The following is a 15,551-nucleotide window of genomic DNA, read 5'->3' on the forward strand; positions in this document are numbered from 1 at the left end:
GGGCACCTTAGAAAGAAAATGGAGAGGAATTTATGGCTTGTTAAGTTTGTTCTCTGAAGAATGGATACAATTTTGTTGGTAGAAGAATATATAGCTGAGAAAAGTGAGATGACATTGAGATGTAGGAGTGAGAGGGTAAGTTCACTATCTAAGTAGCTGAGAAAAATGTCAATGAGAAGAGTGAATGGGGGGATGAAATCGGAAGTTTAAGTTTGTCCTGCTGCAGATGACTTTGAATGTCAGTTTACTATATTTCCTATTTAATAATTAAGAGATACTAAATGTTTTAGAGCAGGTGAGCTAATTAGTGCTAAATAAGGTGGGAAAAATAACAGTAATAACCTACCTGGCAGTCTAGCATTCTGATTAAGAAGGTGGACTCTGAGGTCATTTTGACTTGGTTCATATATTCACTCCTCCCCTTGGTAGCTATGTAGTTTGAGATCCTTACTATTCCTTCCCTATTCTTTTTCTCTGTTTCATAAAATCAAGAGAATATTAATTATATGTGTAGCTAACAGTAGTGTTGTGAGACATAAATGTGATAATATAGAAAAAGAATGAATGCAAGATGATCCAGAGTAAGTACTCCAAAAAAGTTGATTTGCCTACCTCTCTCTTTTTTCTCCTTTGTTCATTTCTTTTCTTTCTTAAATTTCACATGAAATTATATGGTACTTGTCTTTTGGTGACTGCCTTATTTCATTTAGCATAATACTCTCTAGTTCCATCCATGTTGTAGCAAATGGCAGGATTCCATTCTTCTGATGACTGAGTAATACTCCATTGTATGTAGTGGTGTGTCTGTGTATGTATATATACACACACAAATACACACACACACACATCTTCTTTATCCATTCATCAGTTGATGGACATTTGGGCTCTTTCCATAATTTGGCTATTGTGGATAATGATGCTATAAACATCAGGGTGCAAGTGTCCCTCTGAATTAGAATTTTTGTATTCTTTGGGTAAATTCTTAGTAGTGCAATTGCCAGATCATAGGACAGTTCTATTTTTAACTTTTTGAGGAAATTCCATACTATTTCCCAGTGTGGCTGAACCAGTTTGCATTTTCACCAACAGTGCAAGAAGGTTCCCCTTTCCTCTACATCCTCGCCAACACCTGTTGTTTCTTGTGTTGTTGATTTTAGTCATTCCAACACATGTGAGGGAAGCAAATATATCAACATGATACACATTAATAAAAGAAATGTTGAGAACCATGTGATCTTTTCAATAGATGCAGAAAAAGCATTTGACAAGGTACCACATCCATTCATGATAAAAACCCTCAACAAAGTAGATTTAGAGGGAACATACCTGAACATAATAAAGACCATATATGAAAACCCACAGCTAACATTATCTCCAATGGGGAAAAACTGAGAGCTATTCCTCTACGGTCAGGACAGGGATGTCTACTGTTATTTAACACAATACTGAAAGTCCTAGCTCAGCCATTGGAAAACAAAAAAGAAATGAAAGGCATCCAAATGACAAGGAAGAGGTAAAATTCCCACTATTTGCAGATGGCATGTATTCTATATACAAAACCCAAAAGCCTCCACAAAAAACTGCTAGAACTGGTCGACATATTCAGTAAAGTTGCAGGATACAGAATCAATGTACAGAAATCTGTTGCATCTCTATACACCAAAGATTAAACCCCAGAAAGAGAAATCAAGGAATCAATCCCATTTACAATTGTACCAAAACCCATAAAATGCCTAGTAATAAACCTAATCAAAGAGGTGCAATGGATACTTAATATAATGTTTTACTAGTGTTTCTAGATATATCTAGATATTGTGGGTAGGAGACATTTAAGCAAGAGATCTGGCATGGGAGGTAACTGAAAGGTCTAAGGTTTCTAAAAAGGAAGTCATGGATGATGAGAACCAGTAAGAGAGGTCATGGTCAAGGTGCTTAGACTGCCCAGAATGCCCACTCACCTGAGAAAGTTTCCACCAGTCAAGAAGACTGATTCTAGTGAGATTAATACCACTTAGAAAGAATAAGTGACTGGTAGGTTTTGTATATTTTTGAGCGCAAGACACTGAGTTCATTTTGACAAGCCATGACAAATTCATATTTTTCACATGACACTAGAACCACTGGCTTCAACATTTTCATGTAACAAAATATTTTATATAGATTGTTCTAGAAAACAATTCCTAATTTGAATTTCACCTATTTTTCTTCAGGTAATACTGCCACTATTTTCTTTTAAAAGTAATAATAGGTATCCCTGGGTGGCTCAGCGGTTTGGCGCCTGCCTTTGGCCCAGGGCATGATCCTGGAGACCCGGGATCGAGTCTCACCTACATCCGGCTCCCTGCATGGAGCCTGTTTCTCCCTCTGCCTGTGTCTCTAACTCTCTCTCTCTGTGTCTCTCATGAATAAATAAATAAAATCTTAAAAAAAAGTAATAATAAATGAAGAAGAAATGTTAGGGTAGCAGAGACTAATATGTACAACATAAATAAGTACTCTTTAAGCTAGATAATGTGAATCAAAAGCTTTAGTTAATGAAAACAAAAGGAGATAAGTTCTGGTGCTGTAATATACAGCATGATGACCATAGTTAATAAACTGTATTGTATATTTGAAAGTTGCTAAGTGAGTAAATCTTAAATGTTTTTACCACAAGAAAAAATTTCATAACTACCTGTGGCATGGATGTTAGCTAGACTTATTGTGGTGAACTTTTTACAATACATACAAGTATCATTACATTGTATACAAAACAATATAATGTAATATGTCAATTATGTCTCAATTAAAAAAACAAAAAGCAAGAGGAAAGGGCAGAAATAGTAAATTTAAAACAGCAATAAGGTTAAATAGTATTCATTTGGGACATTTGTGCAATGCCTTTAATTTTTAATCTCAAATTATATACTTTAAAATATATGATCCTTATAGGAACACTAAGAAATAGGCCACGCACGTGGGAGAATTTGAGGGGATCCAGTAAATTTACATCACTTCTCCCTGCCACTATTTGGAACAAACTGAGAGATGGAAATCAGAAAAATTTATTCATTCACTCAACGAATATTTACTTAACACTTACTCATACGTGGCACTCTTAAAGACACTGATGATAAAGCAGTGAATGAAACAAAAAGATGTCTGGTCATGGAACTTACTAGTTCACAGAAGGGAACGAATGTCAGATAGTTTGGAGACACAGAGATGCACTGCTCAGAGCCCTCTTCGAGACAGGACTTGATGAGTACTGCCCTACTAGAACTGTAGCTAGATGCCAGTCCCAGACCTCATCTGACTCAAGCCTGGCTGTGCCTCAGCTTTGGAACCAGGTTCACACTCTGTAGAGCAGACACCAGACATGCCTAAGCAAGGGCCTACCCATTTCTGCCCAATGTGTGACTGCCTTAATAGATTCATCACTTGGGATTTGCAGAGACAGTTTCAGGTCTTCATCACGGTTCAAGAGCGTTCCAAGTGCTCGCTCCACATGCCCAACCTCACAATTCCATTTATTTCAGAAGTATTAACCCCTCCCCCAACTCTGTTGTACTTCTAATTCAGAGACAATACTCCTTCCCAAAGAGCTACCACGGATGTCAGTAAAACAAAAGATTTTACTGTTAGAAGGAAGAAAGCCTGTTGTTGAATGTAGCTCTAGACCTTGGCCCAAAAGGACTTGCTTACTTCTTACCCGTGAAGCACGCAGTCTTATCTTCACAGTCTCCAGCAGTATGAACAATTGCAAGGAGGTGTCTTACTGAAGTGTGGAGAATACAAACTTGGCAGCCAGAAGGTTAGCAATATAAGCCAGATTCAGCACCCAGATAAGTCATCTCTTCCACAGGGCTGAGTGAGAGGTGGGGAGAGACGTGCTGTGCTACTACAGCTGAAATCTAGCCACATGGAAACATGATATCATGGGAAAGGAGACCGCTTATTTATAGACCCAGCAGGTGTTATTTTTCCTATTTCTAAGATAACAAAAATAAAATTCAGAAATACTGAGCCACTTGACAAAGAGTATATAAGAAGTAAATCCTGGAGCCCGGACATACAGCTTTTTTAATCCAGGAAAATCCATTTGAATGTCTTTTATATACCTGAATGTCATCCATGAATCAGCCTAGAGTATAGGTATAGAGAATTAAATCAGCACCTTTGTACTTAAGATATTTCAGTTAATTCAAGAGTCAGAAATTTTGGATGATTTCATTACAGCATTATCTATGCAATGTTTGATTGAGAATACCAAGGGGATACTGAGACACCCTTGTCAACAACATATTGATGAAAGGCTATGGGTAGCTTCCCAAAGGAGGTCATAAGCTGAGTTGAATTTTGAAGGTTAGGAAGAATGATGAGTGGGTAGAGATTAAAGATAGAAGGTTAGCCTGGAGCTAAGGCCTAGAGATCTGAGAGAGCACAGAACCTTCAACGGTGGCAAGAGGGATGACAATGACTGGAGAACGTAGCACAGGGAGGGAGTGATAAAATACAGGATTATAAGCGCATATAGCAGCATTTAGTCAGAAATGTGCTATGTGTCAAACACAATACTGTGTGCTGAGAACATAGCCAGAACGGGCAAAATAAATGGTGTCTAGACCCTGCAACCACACTGAACATGCTCTGATTGGGGATTGGTTTGTTGCTCCGGAAGTATAAGCAGACAGGGCTTCCTCTGTGCTGGGGTGGCACAGAAATGGGTTCCTAACAAAAGGAAATTCCAACCTGAGAAATGAAGCATGAGTAGGGTTTTACCAGAAGAAAGGTAAAGGAAGAGCGCTCCAAAGAGAGGAAATGGGATGTGCAAAAAACCAAGGGCAAAAAGAACAGGGCATAACTTGTGAACTGAAGAACATTGGAGAATAGAATATGAAGCAAGGGCATATAATCAGTTGAAAAATGATGTTCGAAGAGAAAACATATGTGGTCTATCATCACTTTAGTAAGTGTTAAATTCTATATCCATCACTTCTAAAATCTGTGAGAAATCTCCCTTATCAGGCCAAAGGAACACGAGAAGGGCCAATCACGTGACTATACATATAGCTGTTGGGATGCTGATACATTATCCCAAACTTGACCATGATCTTACAAACTCCTCAAATTTCACGACTCTGCTTTCATCCTACTGACGGTAGGCTTTTAAAAAATTGTCAAAATGCAAATGCCTCTAGGATTCTAACATTTTAACTTTATTGATATTTATAGCAGGGTAAGAATAAACTATCCAATTTTAATGACGTTAGAGTAGACAACATAAAATTTGACATGGAAACCCGGTCTAATTTGTCAGAGCTGACTAAGTTTAATTTTTCTTCAGAAAATAGGGCCAGTAATAGGGCTGTGTACCTAGGTATCACAAATCACATTATAAGCCATAGGACCTCCCACCAAACCTCTGAGTTATAGACTTTTTCAGGTGTTTTTAGCATGCTCTCTTTCAAATCTATGTGGAAAAATAATTTAAGTGAAGCCTAATTTTATATGATTCTTTTTCTATCTCAGAATCGAATTAGAAGTTCACTCGATGGGATGAGCACTTGGTGTTATACTATATGTTGGCAAATTGAATTTAAATAAAAAAAAGAAGTTCTATGCAAACATTTAATATGTACCTATGCATTTTAACACATATAGAACTCCCAAGAGATATTTGAAGAAAAGACAATGTTAGCTTTTCTTTTAATCTTTTTTTTAGCTTTTGTATTTTATCAGAGATTATATGTTGTCTTCCTCTAATGTAAGGTAAAACAAAAATAAAACAAAAGGACAAAGGAAGTAAAACATGCTCTATCAAAAGAAAAATCCTACAGCTTAGAAAAATACCTTAAAAACAACTCTACGCGGTAGAGGAAAACGATTGCAAAGAATGGAATCGTCAGCATTAAGTATTTGCTCTAAATCAGCCTTGCTTAATTTTTAATGATGCTAACAATAGCAGCAAACCAGCCTCTTGTTTGGCTTTGTTTACGTGATGTCGTTATTTCACCATTACTTTGACAAGTAGAGTTCAGAGGGAGTTCACTCAGAGATACCGCATCTTTTTGGAAGATGCAAAGCTGGCACTGGAAGCCACCAGGGACTCTTCTGTTTCACAGTCTGTATATGAACACACTTAGCACAATTTGGAACTTTCTATTTCATGTCCTGCCCCTAGCTATCTTATTTGTTGGAACCTGTGATCAGATTACAGAAAGATTACACTTTAACCTACACTTAATCTAAACTAAAGAGATATCAGAAGCCATGTTAAGAAATTCAATTTTCTTGCTTTTAAGAGTCAGGTGAAGGGCGGGGTTTTATTTTGGTATATATTAAATGTTGCCGAGCAACATCAAAATTGTTTTCAATATAGTTTATACCAGTGAAGGGCAAAAGTAAGTTGTTCCTTCATTTCAAGGGGATACTTTCTATGAAATTCCCTCTGCAGATACCAGCATCTTGATGAGCAAAAGGTCAGGAAGACTTATAACAAAATGTATGTTGGAGAAAATCTTGGGGGAAAAGATATTACTCCTAAAAGGCATTTCAAAGTCGTAGACATTGCAACCCTGTCCTTTTTAATACTGTGGTTACATTTTTTTTTTTTTTTGGTAATAGTAAAGTGCAGCTTGTCATTCTATCCTTTTCAATTATTGTTCTTTCTTTTGCTAGTTGAGGCCAGTAACTGTACAATCCATTCTAAACTCATCTTTAAGAAGAATTTACAGTTGAACAGACCTAGGTTGCACCCTGTGTATTACTTCTAGGCTTCACAAGGGTCTAGATAGTTTCATAGGACTTGCCTGATGCACCATAATGATGAAGTAACACAGAAGGGCTTTGTGACCTTTGTGATTTTTTATTTTTTTAATTACGCGCACAAGTCACTTTTCTTGTGTGGATGACAATGCCACCTTTAACTTGATTTACATATCATTTAAGAATTACTTAGCTCGACATGACCTTTATTAAGAACCTTAGAAAGTAACATACTTTAGAGGATCTTATGTTGTTTTCACTTATGATGAGGTGTTTCAGGTCTTAGAAGAAAACACTGAGTTTGCAGGGGTTTGTTTTGGTTTTTACACAGTGCTTTAAGGAAAAACCAAATAATTCACGTTCCAAATAAAAACAAAGGTAGGAGAAAACTGCCCCTACCCTAAGATGAAATCTTCTCCATTTTAACTGCCAGTATTTTTGTTTCCTTTGAACAAATAATTGAAGTGAAATGTTAACAAAAATGCAATTAACTCTACTATGAATTGTTTTTATGTCTACTCTTAATTTCTTTTTTTTTTACGTGGTATGTTTGTTCCTCACTTTGAACAAGGGGGAGTGATTATATTTCCTTTTTTTAAAAAAGGGAGAGGTATACAAAAGTTCTAAAATACTGTATGGTATAGGATTGGAGTGAGTGCTGGTTTTTCATTTCTTTCTTTCTTTTTTTTGGGGGGGGGAGGCGTTAAGGGGACCAACCCTCTTCTAAATTGACACAGGCAAGACTCTTCTGTTTGGGCTATTGGAAGCCAATTCACGGCTGCATTTCTGGAGTGTATATAAAACTAACATTGTTAGGTAGTTTCACTGGCAGAGGCGCACTCATGCAAAGCAAGATGGATGGGATGTCGGTTTTCTCTATCATGGGATCTCCATTTAGTGACCCAGATGAGGACTGAGAGAACTTGTCACACAAACATGACAGGGCCAGATATGGCTTTAAATGGAGCTCCAAATCTCATATAGATTTGAAGTTGCTGCTAGAGCACAAAATTTGTCATAAAAGACTTGTCAGTACCGAGTTCATTAAGGTAAAGGATGATAGTACTTTATCTGGACACAATTGAGCTCTCCTTTGGCGGCCTGATCTTCAGTCGCAGGAGAGTCGTGTTTTGTTTTGTTTCTTTCCTTAATGACCTTTTAAAATGATTTCATTAAGATTTTCCTGGTGCTTTAATCTTAGCTCAAAAGTTTCTTATAGCTTTCTACCCCCCTTCATCCCGTTTTACTCCTTTTTTTTTTTCTCCTTTGTTAAATTTGGAGGTGTGTTTGTGGTGTCAATTCACAGGCACTGGGTACTTGGCTGAGTCTGGAGGTGAGGTGTTAAACTGCTCAGGGCAGAACTTTAACACTGAAGGTGAAAGACAAGGCTCTTAATCACTTGCACTGTGACTGCCACACTCAAAATTTCATGGCTGCCATGAATTTTCTTTTAGTCAACGTCTAGAGATCAATACAGGTGTTCAGAAACACAAGGCTATCCCAGGTTTAACTGAGATCCTGATGTTATAGATTCACGAAGGATTTAATTCCTGATTGCAGAGAGGTTTCTAGGAAGGTAAGTCTGCTGTTTTATTCTATTTTTTAAAGATTTTATTTATTCATGAGAGACACAGAGAGAGGCAGAGACACAGGCAAAGGGAGAAGCAGGCTCCGTGCAGGGAGCCCAATGCAGAACTCGATCCCAGGACCCTGGGATCACAACCTGAGCTGAAGGCAGACGCTCAACCACTGAGCCACTCATGCGTCCCTATATCTGTGTTATATATATTAAAATATTTGATAGTTATACACAGTATTTGGAAGTATCTTATAGCCATTAACAATCTTTACAGTATAGATGGATGTGTGGTCATTAACAATAAGGTACAATAAGGTTTTGAGTAAAGAAGTTCTATCATCATAGAAGAGTAAGTGATAACACTGGATTTGGCATGGTGCCTTGTCCATAGTAGGTTCTCAATAAATATTTGATGAACTAATGAATAAATAGCACTCATTCCAAGAGTACCCCACCAGAGAACAAACATAGGAAATGTCAATGTTCGCTCTAATACCATGGTTAACCACAAGCACAGAAGGAAACTCAGCCCAATTGAACAAACACAATATACTTAAGACTAAAACACTTGGTAAATTCATAAATCTTGCAGGGGCCCAAAGAATTTCCTAGGAAAAAAATAATGGAAGAGTCACAGAGAAGGTACGACTTAAGATTTGATAGGTTAATAGAATTTACTAAAAGGCAAGATAACTCCATCCGTTAAGCCATATGTCTTGCAGATGAAAACGTTACCTCCTAGTGTTAGGTTCAGTATGGTGAGTGATTGTTAAATATCCTTTTCCTTTATCCTTTTTCCTATATTATTATCTATGCAATATATTACATAAATTTCATGTAGATATATACAAATTCATATATGCCTGATAAAGTTTCACTCAGTCATTGCTGCAATAATGCTGTCTACAAAAACACTGCAAATATCAGTGCCTTAAAAGAGTTTTAAAGGCACTTAAAATAAAACCTTAAAATAAATTAAAACCTTTATTCTCATGCTTATCTGACTATAAGTCAGTTATGGGTAAGTCAACCTAAGCTGAGTTCTGTTGGGTGACTCTTCTTCCAAGTGTGAGTCAACCAGGTGTGGTCCTGTGGTATGGGTTGGTTTCAGACCTACTCTGATTTTCTCTCATCCGTCTTAGCCCAGCAAACCAAATTCTTCTCACGGTGAATGGCAGACAGTCAAGAGGCCAATCCAAAAGCCTTTGCTTCTGTTCTAACCGTTATCATTCCTTTGGCCAAAGTAAGATATGTGTCAATGGTGCATCAAAATGTCCTCCACTCCAGTGCACCACGACAAGCACACACTTCCATGCAAGGAACCATAAGTGTGCCTACATTGCCATATTGAAGAATGAAAAAGAAAGGAACGTTGGGAGTCTTCCTTGGGAAACAATGATGGACTCTGAGCCAGCGACAAGCAAAACAGGTAGTCATTTGGGTAAGAGAAAATGGAGGGTGTAGAGAAATTTGAGACCGAGAAGTAGGTGGAATGTGTTACCCCAGGAAGCACATTTGGGGCACTGCCTGCTTTGGGAGTAGAAACACAGAAGAATTGAAATAAGAAGTCAGAGCCAAGCAAAGAAAACCTGGAATAACAATTAGTTGGGCTCAAGAACAAATCCAGATCTTGAGATTCTTCTTAGAGTGAAATGTGCATCCCTTCTATTAAATTAGTTACCCCTCCCCTGAACATAGTGTCACAAAAAAACTGCTGCTTCTTGCTTTGTAATAAATATAATTTTATTTCATGTGATAAGTAAAGTTCTAAGATGACTGACACCTATTTATAGTCTACACTTTTTGTGTGTGGCAGAAGCTATAGCTTGCATCTAACCAATCAGACATGGTAAATATGAAGGGATTTTAATGGTGTAATTAAAGTCTCTAATCAGTTTAAATTAATCAAAAGGAGATTATTCTATCCTGGGTGGGCCTGTCCTAATCAGGTGACCTCTTTTTATAGAGGATCTAAAACTGGGTCTGAAAGCAAAATACCAGATAGTGTTTCTCTCTCATCTCTGTGTGTGTGTGTGTGTGTGTGTGTGTCTGTGTCTGTGTCTGTGTGTGCGTGCAAGCCCGTGCATGCACATGCATGTATGGGTGTGTCTGTTGCTGGCTTTGAGGAAGCAATATGCAATGACGTCTACCTCTGCAAATAAATTCTGCCAACATGAAGGAGCATGGAGAGAGACTCCTCCCTAGCGGTGCCTCCAGATGAGAACACGGTCTGCCTGACACCTTGAATGCAGACTTGCTGAGAGCCTGAGCAGAGAACCTAGCTACACTGTACTCCTGGCTCTGAAACTATGACGAAAAACCATGTATTGTTTTATGCCAAAACCTATTTGAATACAATGTAATGAAAGAAAATTATTTTAATATCTGTCAGAAATATTGAGAGGCAGCAACTGAAGGGTTAAATATTGGTGTGTTTCCCCCATCCCATTAACTCAAAGTATCATGTCACCCTTGTCAGATTTCCTGGGAAGCAGATTCTGAGACAAAATGCAGATGCAGGGAGATTATTATAGAGTGTTCTTGGATTCAAAACCTGGGGAAGAAAGGAAGAGATCTAGATGGACAGGGCAGAAAGAGAAGTTGTGTTTAATGTTATCTCTCTCTCTCTCTCTCTCTCTCTCTCTCTCTCTCTCGCTACTAACATCATTTCACTTTTATTTATTTTTTATTTATTTTATTTGTTTTTATTTAAGTTCGATTTGCCAATATATAGTATAACACCCAGTGCTCACCCCATCAAGTGCCCTCCTCAGGGGCCATCACACAGTTACCCCAACCCCCCGCCCACTTCCCCTTCCACAACCCTTTATTCATGTCCCAGAGTTAGGAGTCTCTCATGGTTTGTCTCCCTCTCTAATATTTCCCACTCAGTCTCCCTCCCCCCCGTTCCCTTAAAAATCCCTTTCACTATTTCTTATATTCCCCATAGAAGTGAAACCATACGATAATTGTTCAGTGTAATCTCAGTAGAAACCTCAGCCGGTCCTGTGGTAGCTCTAAATTGAGGTGACATTTTAGAGACATCCTAAGCTGGGGCCGAGGGTCTCACCCCCACAGAGACGGTTCATTGGATGGTGGCTACACGGGCAAGGGATGCTCCCCAGCAAAAGCCACCAGCTGAGGGCTGACATCTGGCAGCACGTACGGTAGCTGGAGGAGATGACCTTTAGTCCTAAAGGGGACAGGAAGGAGCATAACCACATTTGTGGTATAACATTTCATCTGATCATAGTTTGGGCTAACTGCATTAAGCTAGGAATCAGGAGTGTAAGGTCAATCAGTCATCATTTTCTTACTTTCTAAGACAGGAACAAAGTGACTTTATGTTCCCACTCATCTTTCTTTTGGTTTTCTCCATCTACAGAATGAAGATAACAGGAGCAAGATGCCCCTGATGTCCTCATGGGTATGTTCCTTGTGTTTAAAAAAGAAGAAAAAAAAGCTAAAAATCCTGAAAACTCTACCAGTCTTTGCAACAGGTATAATAAATATGGATTATGCTGAAATTAATAGTTATAAATTGCTATCAAAATAATGTATTTTAAAACAGTAGATTTGGGATGCCTGGGTGGCTTGATGGTTGAGCCTCTGCCTTCAGCTCAAGGCATGATCCCGGGGTCCTGGGATCAAATCCCGCATCAGGTTCCCTGAAGGAAGCCTGCTTCTCCCTCTACCTAGTGTCTGCCTCTCTCTCTGTGTCTCTCATGAATAAATAAATAAATAAAATCTTTAAAATTAAAAAAAATACAGACATAAAATTTCAAAAGGTTGCTATTGGCATAGTCAGTAATAAAGATGTATTGATATGGTAATAAAATAGTTGAGGACTAATGAAAATATAGCAAAGATAACATGTATTATGTCCTTTCTCTACCGCAAGTGCTTTTCAAAACATTAAATATATTTGGCCACTTAATCCTTACAATGTCCTGTGTTGTTGTTATCATTTATCGCCATGGAAGCCAATAAAATTGCTTAGAAATATAAAACTAATAAGTTGTGGGGCCAGTTTAAAATCTTATTTTAGGGAAGCCTGGGTGGCTCAGTGGTTGAGTGTTTGCCTTTGGCTCAGGGCGTGACCCGGATTCCCAGAATCGAGTCCTGCATCAGGCTCCTTGCATGGAGCCTGCTTCTCCTCCGTCTGCCTCTTTCTGTGTGAATGAATAAATAAATAATGAATAAATAAATAAAATCTTTAAAAAAATCCTATTCTAGAGTAAGAGACAAAGACACATAAAATGCACACATAGAATGTATATATTACAAAAGTACCAACATAACATGGTTGGGAAGAATTTAGATTCCAGAATGTGTTAACTTAGTTTCAAATTTCAATTTTTACTTATTTGCTGTGTGACCACAAGCAAGTTTAATCAATTAACCTCAGTTACCTCATTTGTAAAATGAGAATAGCAGCACTTACCTAATTTTTATGTACAAATTAAATGAGATGTAAAACTCTTCGAACAGTGCCTAGCAAACACAAAAGTGCTGAATAAATTCCAGTAATTACTATTTCTTCATGATCTTCCCCAAATTGATTGAGTCAACAGTCTTTGTAGACACCACATAGACAAAATAAATAAATATCACTGTGTGAAAAATTAACCACTTCTAGGGCAATGTTTGCCAACAACTGCTCTTGTGACTTTCAATGTGGGGCCTAGCTCTGAAACCAGGACTGTACCTTCTGAGCATAGAATCTCATATCTATGACATGTTTCTTCTAATAGTCACACTACCTGCTTCCTTGTTGTACTTCAGTTTCAACTGCTCTCATGGATGATGACTGTACAGAAAATAATGAACTTACTGTGCACCAGCATTGCTGTAATCCTCAACAAGTTTATGTGATGTATTATTGTTACCCCCATTTAGCAGGCAGAAAGCTAAGGAAAAAAAATGAGGAAATGACTTACCCAGGAGTAGAAGAAATGGATCTAGACCATAGAAGCTGTTGTGCTCGTCTTAAGGGGTTCACCTCTAACTCACGTTCCTTAAAATGAAGTTTAAAAATTAATTCATTTTTTAAAGCAGTTTTCAGTTTGTAGAAAAATTAAGCAGGAAGTGCACAGCTCCCAAATACCCCATTTTTCCATCCCCCCCGGCATAGTTTCCCCTATTATTTAGCATCTTGCTTTAATGTGGTACATTTGTTACGATTGATGAATTAATATTGGAACATTATTATTAACCAAGATCCATAGTTTGCAGTAGGGTTTGCTTTTTGTGTTGTACATCCCATGTATTTTGACAACTGTACAATGGTATATACATTGAGCATTATGTGTCATAAAGAATATTTTCACCGCCATACAAATCCCCACAGCTTTATCTGTTTATCCTTTCTTCATTCTTTTCTAACACCTGCCCTGGTCTTTTCGCTGTCTCTGAAGTTATTCCCTTTCCACAAGTTATATAGTTGGAATCATACAGCATGTAGCCTTTTCAGATTTCTTTCTTTCACTTGACAATATACATTTGAAGTTCCTCTGTATCTTTCTATGGCTTGATATCTTATTTCTTTTTTTTTTATCTTATTTCTTTTTATCACTGACTAATATCCCATTGTACGGTTATGCCACAAATTATTTACCCATTCACCTATTGAGGGACATCTTGGTTGTTTCCAAATTTGGGCTAATTATGAATACAGCTGCTATATAACATTTCTGTGCAAGTTTTTGAGTGAACATAGGGTTTCCATTCAATTGAGTAAATACTTAGGAATGTGACTGCTGGATTGTATGGTAAGAGTAATGTTTAGCTTTGTGAATAACTGACAGACTGCCTTCCAACGTGGCCAAACCACTTTGCACACCCAACAACAATGAATGAGAGATCCTGTTGCTTCACATCCTCACCAGCATTTGGTGGTGTTAGTGTTTTGGATTTTAGGCTTTCTAATAGGTGTGTAGTCATTCCTCATTGCTTTAATCTGCAATCCCCTGATGATATATGATGTTAAGTATTCTTTCATATGCTTATTTGCCATCTGTATATCTTCTGGCAAACTGTATGTTCGGACCTTTTGCCATTTTTAGCTGAGTAATTTTGTTTCCTTAGTTTGACTTTTCAAAGTTCTTTTTTTATATTTTGGATAACAGTCCTTTATCGAATGTGTCTTTTGCAAAACTTTTCTCTCAGTGTGTCATCTGTCTTTTCATTCTCTCAACAAGATCTTGTGCAGACCAGAAATTTTTAATCGTGATGAAGTCCAACTTACCATTGTTTTCTTTCGTGGATCCTGCTTTTAATGTTGTATTTAAAAAGTCATCACCCAATCCAAGGTCTTGCAGGTTTTCTCCTGTGCTATCTTCCTGATTCATAGTTTTGCATTTTACATTTAGGTCTGTGAACCAACTGAGTTAATATTTGTGAAAAATCTAATGTCTAATTCATTTTTTTGCATGCAGATGCTCAGCTATTCTAGTACATTTGTTGAAAAGACTATTCTTTCCCCATTAAATCTCCTTTGATCCTTTCAAACTGAATTTTTAATCATACATATAGACCATAATTTAAGCTAAACCATATAGAAAATAGTCTTTAAATTTAGTGGATGTCCATCTAGCTGCTATATATGATACATAACAGATATAATTTAATTTCTATAGATTTTTTAAATGTGGGGGAAAGTACAAATGCTTCAATATATAGTACTGTGGCAATTAGCCATGTGGAAGAAGCAATGTACGTCTCTATCCCAAAGACTGGAATAAATCCTGGAAATATTAATTAGATGTGATTTTTTAATAATCGGGATGAAGCCCAATAAACCTACTTTAATTAAGAAAAATATATTACACTTTTAAATAATTATTACTCCATATTTATGGCATATTTGTCCAATATTTATTAAGATCCTATGGTGTGTAAGTTGCTCTGCTAAAAAGGCAGGTGGGAAGTGATAAATTTTTTTTTTAAAAAGGAAATAGAGTCTGTTTTCCCATAAAGTTTTATAAGCTGGTGAGGAAAACAAACATTGATTTAAAACCATACAAATAAAAAAAATAAAAAAAAAATAAAGCCATACAAATACATCTTTGTGGTACATAGTTTAAAAAGTATCAACAGGGAATGCCAAATACAGCTTTCTTCATTTTTCTGTGATCAGATGTATTTTTCCATCAAATCTCCATTCTTTCCTTTTTTCCCCATTCTTTCCACTGTAGAAAAATGAACTACTTATATGTAGATAAAT

At 37.2% G+C, this 15,551-nt stretch overlaps 1 long non-coding RNA gene across 2 annotated transcripts in view; it reads right to left on the minus strand.

The window, feature by feature from the left end:
- LOC112678796 (uncharacterized) overlaps positions 1–15,551 on the minus strand; it is a 246,025-nt gene that overhangs the window by 112,747 nt on the left and 117,727 nt on the right. For both annotated transcript variants that reach the window (XR_007404977.1, XR_007404978.1), the window contains exon 8: positions 13,267–13,343. This is a non-coding gene — a long non-coding RNA (uncharacterized LOC112678796). The remainder of the gene's footprint in view (positions 1–13,266; positions 13,344–15,551) is intronic.

The sequence above is a fragment of the Canis lupus genome, chromosome 22 (genome assembly GCF_003254725.2).
Source record: "Canis lupus dingo isolate Sandy chromosome 22, ASM325472v2, whole genome shotgun sequence".
NCBI lineage: Eukaryota > Metazoa > Chordata > Mammalia > Carnivora > Canidae > Canis > Canis lupus.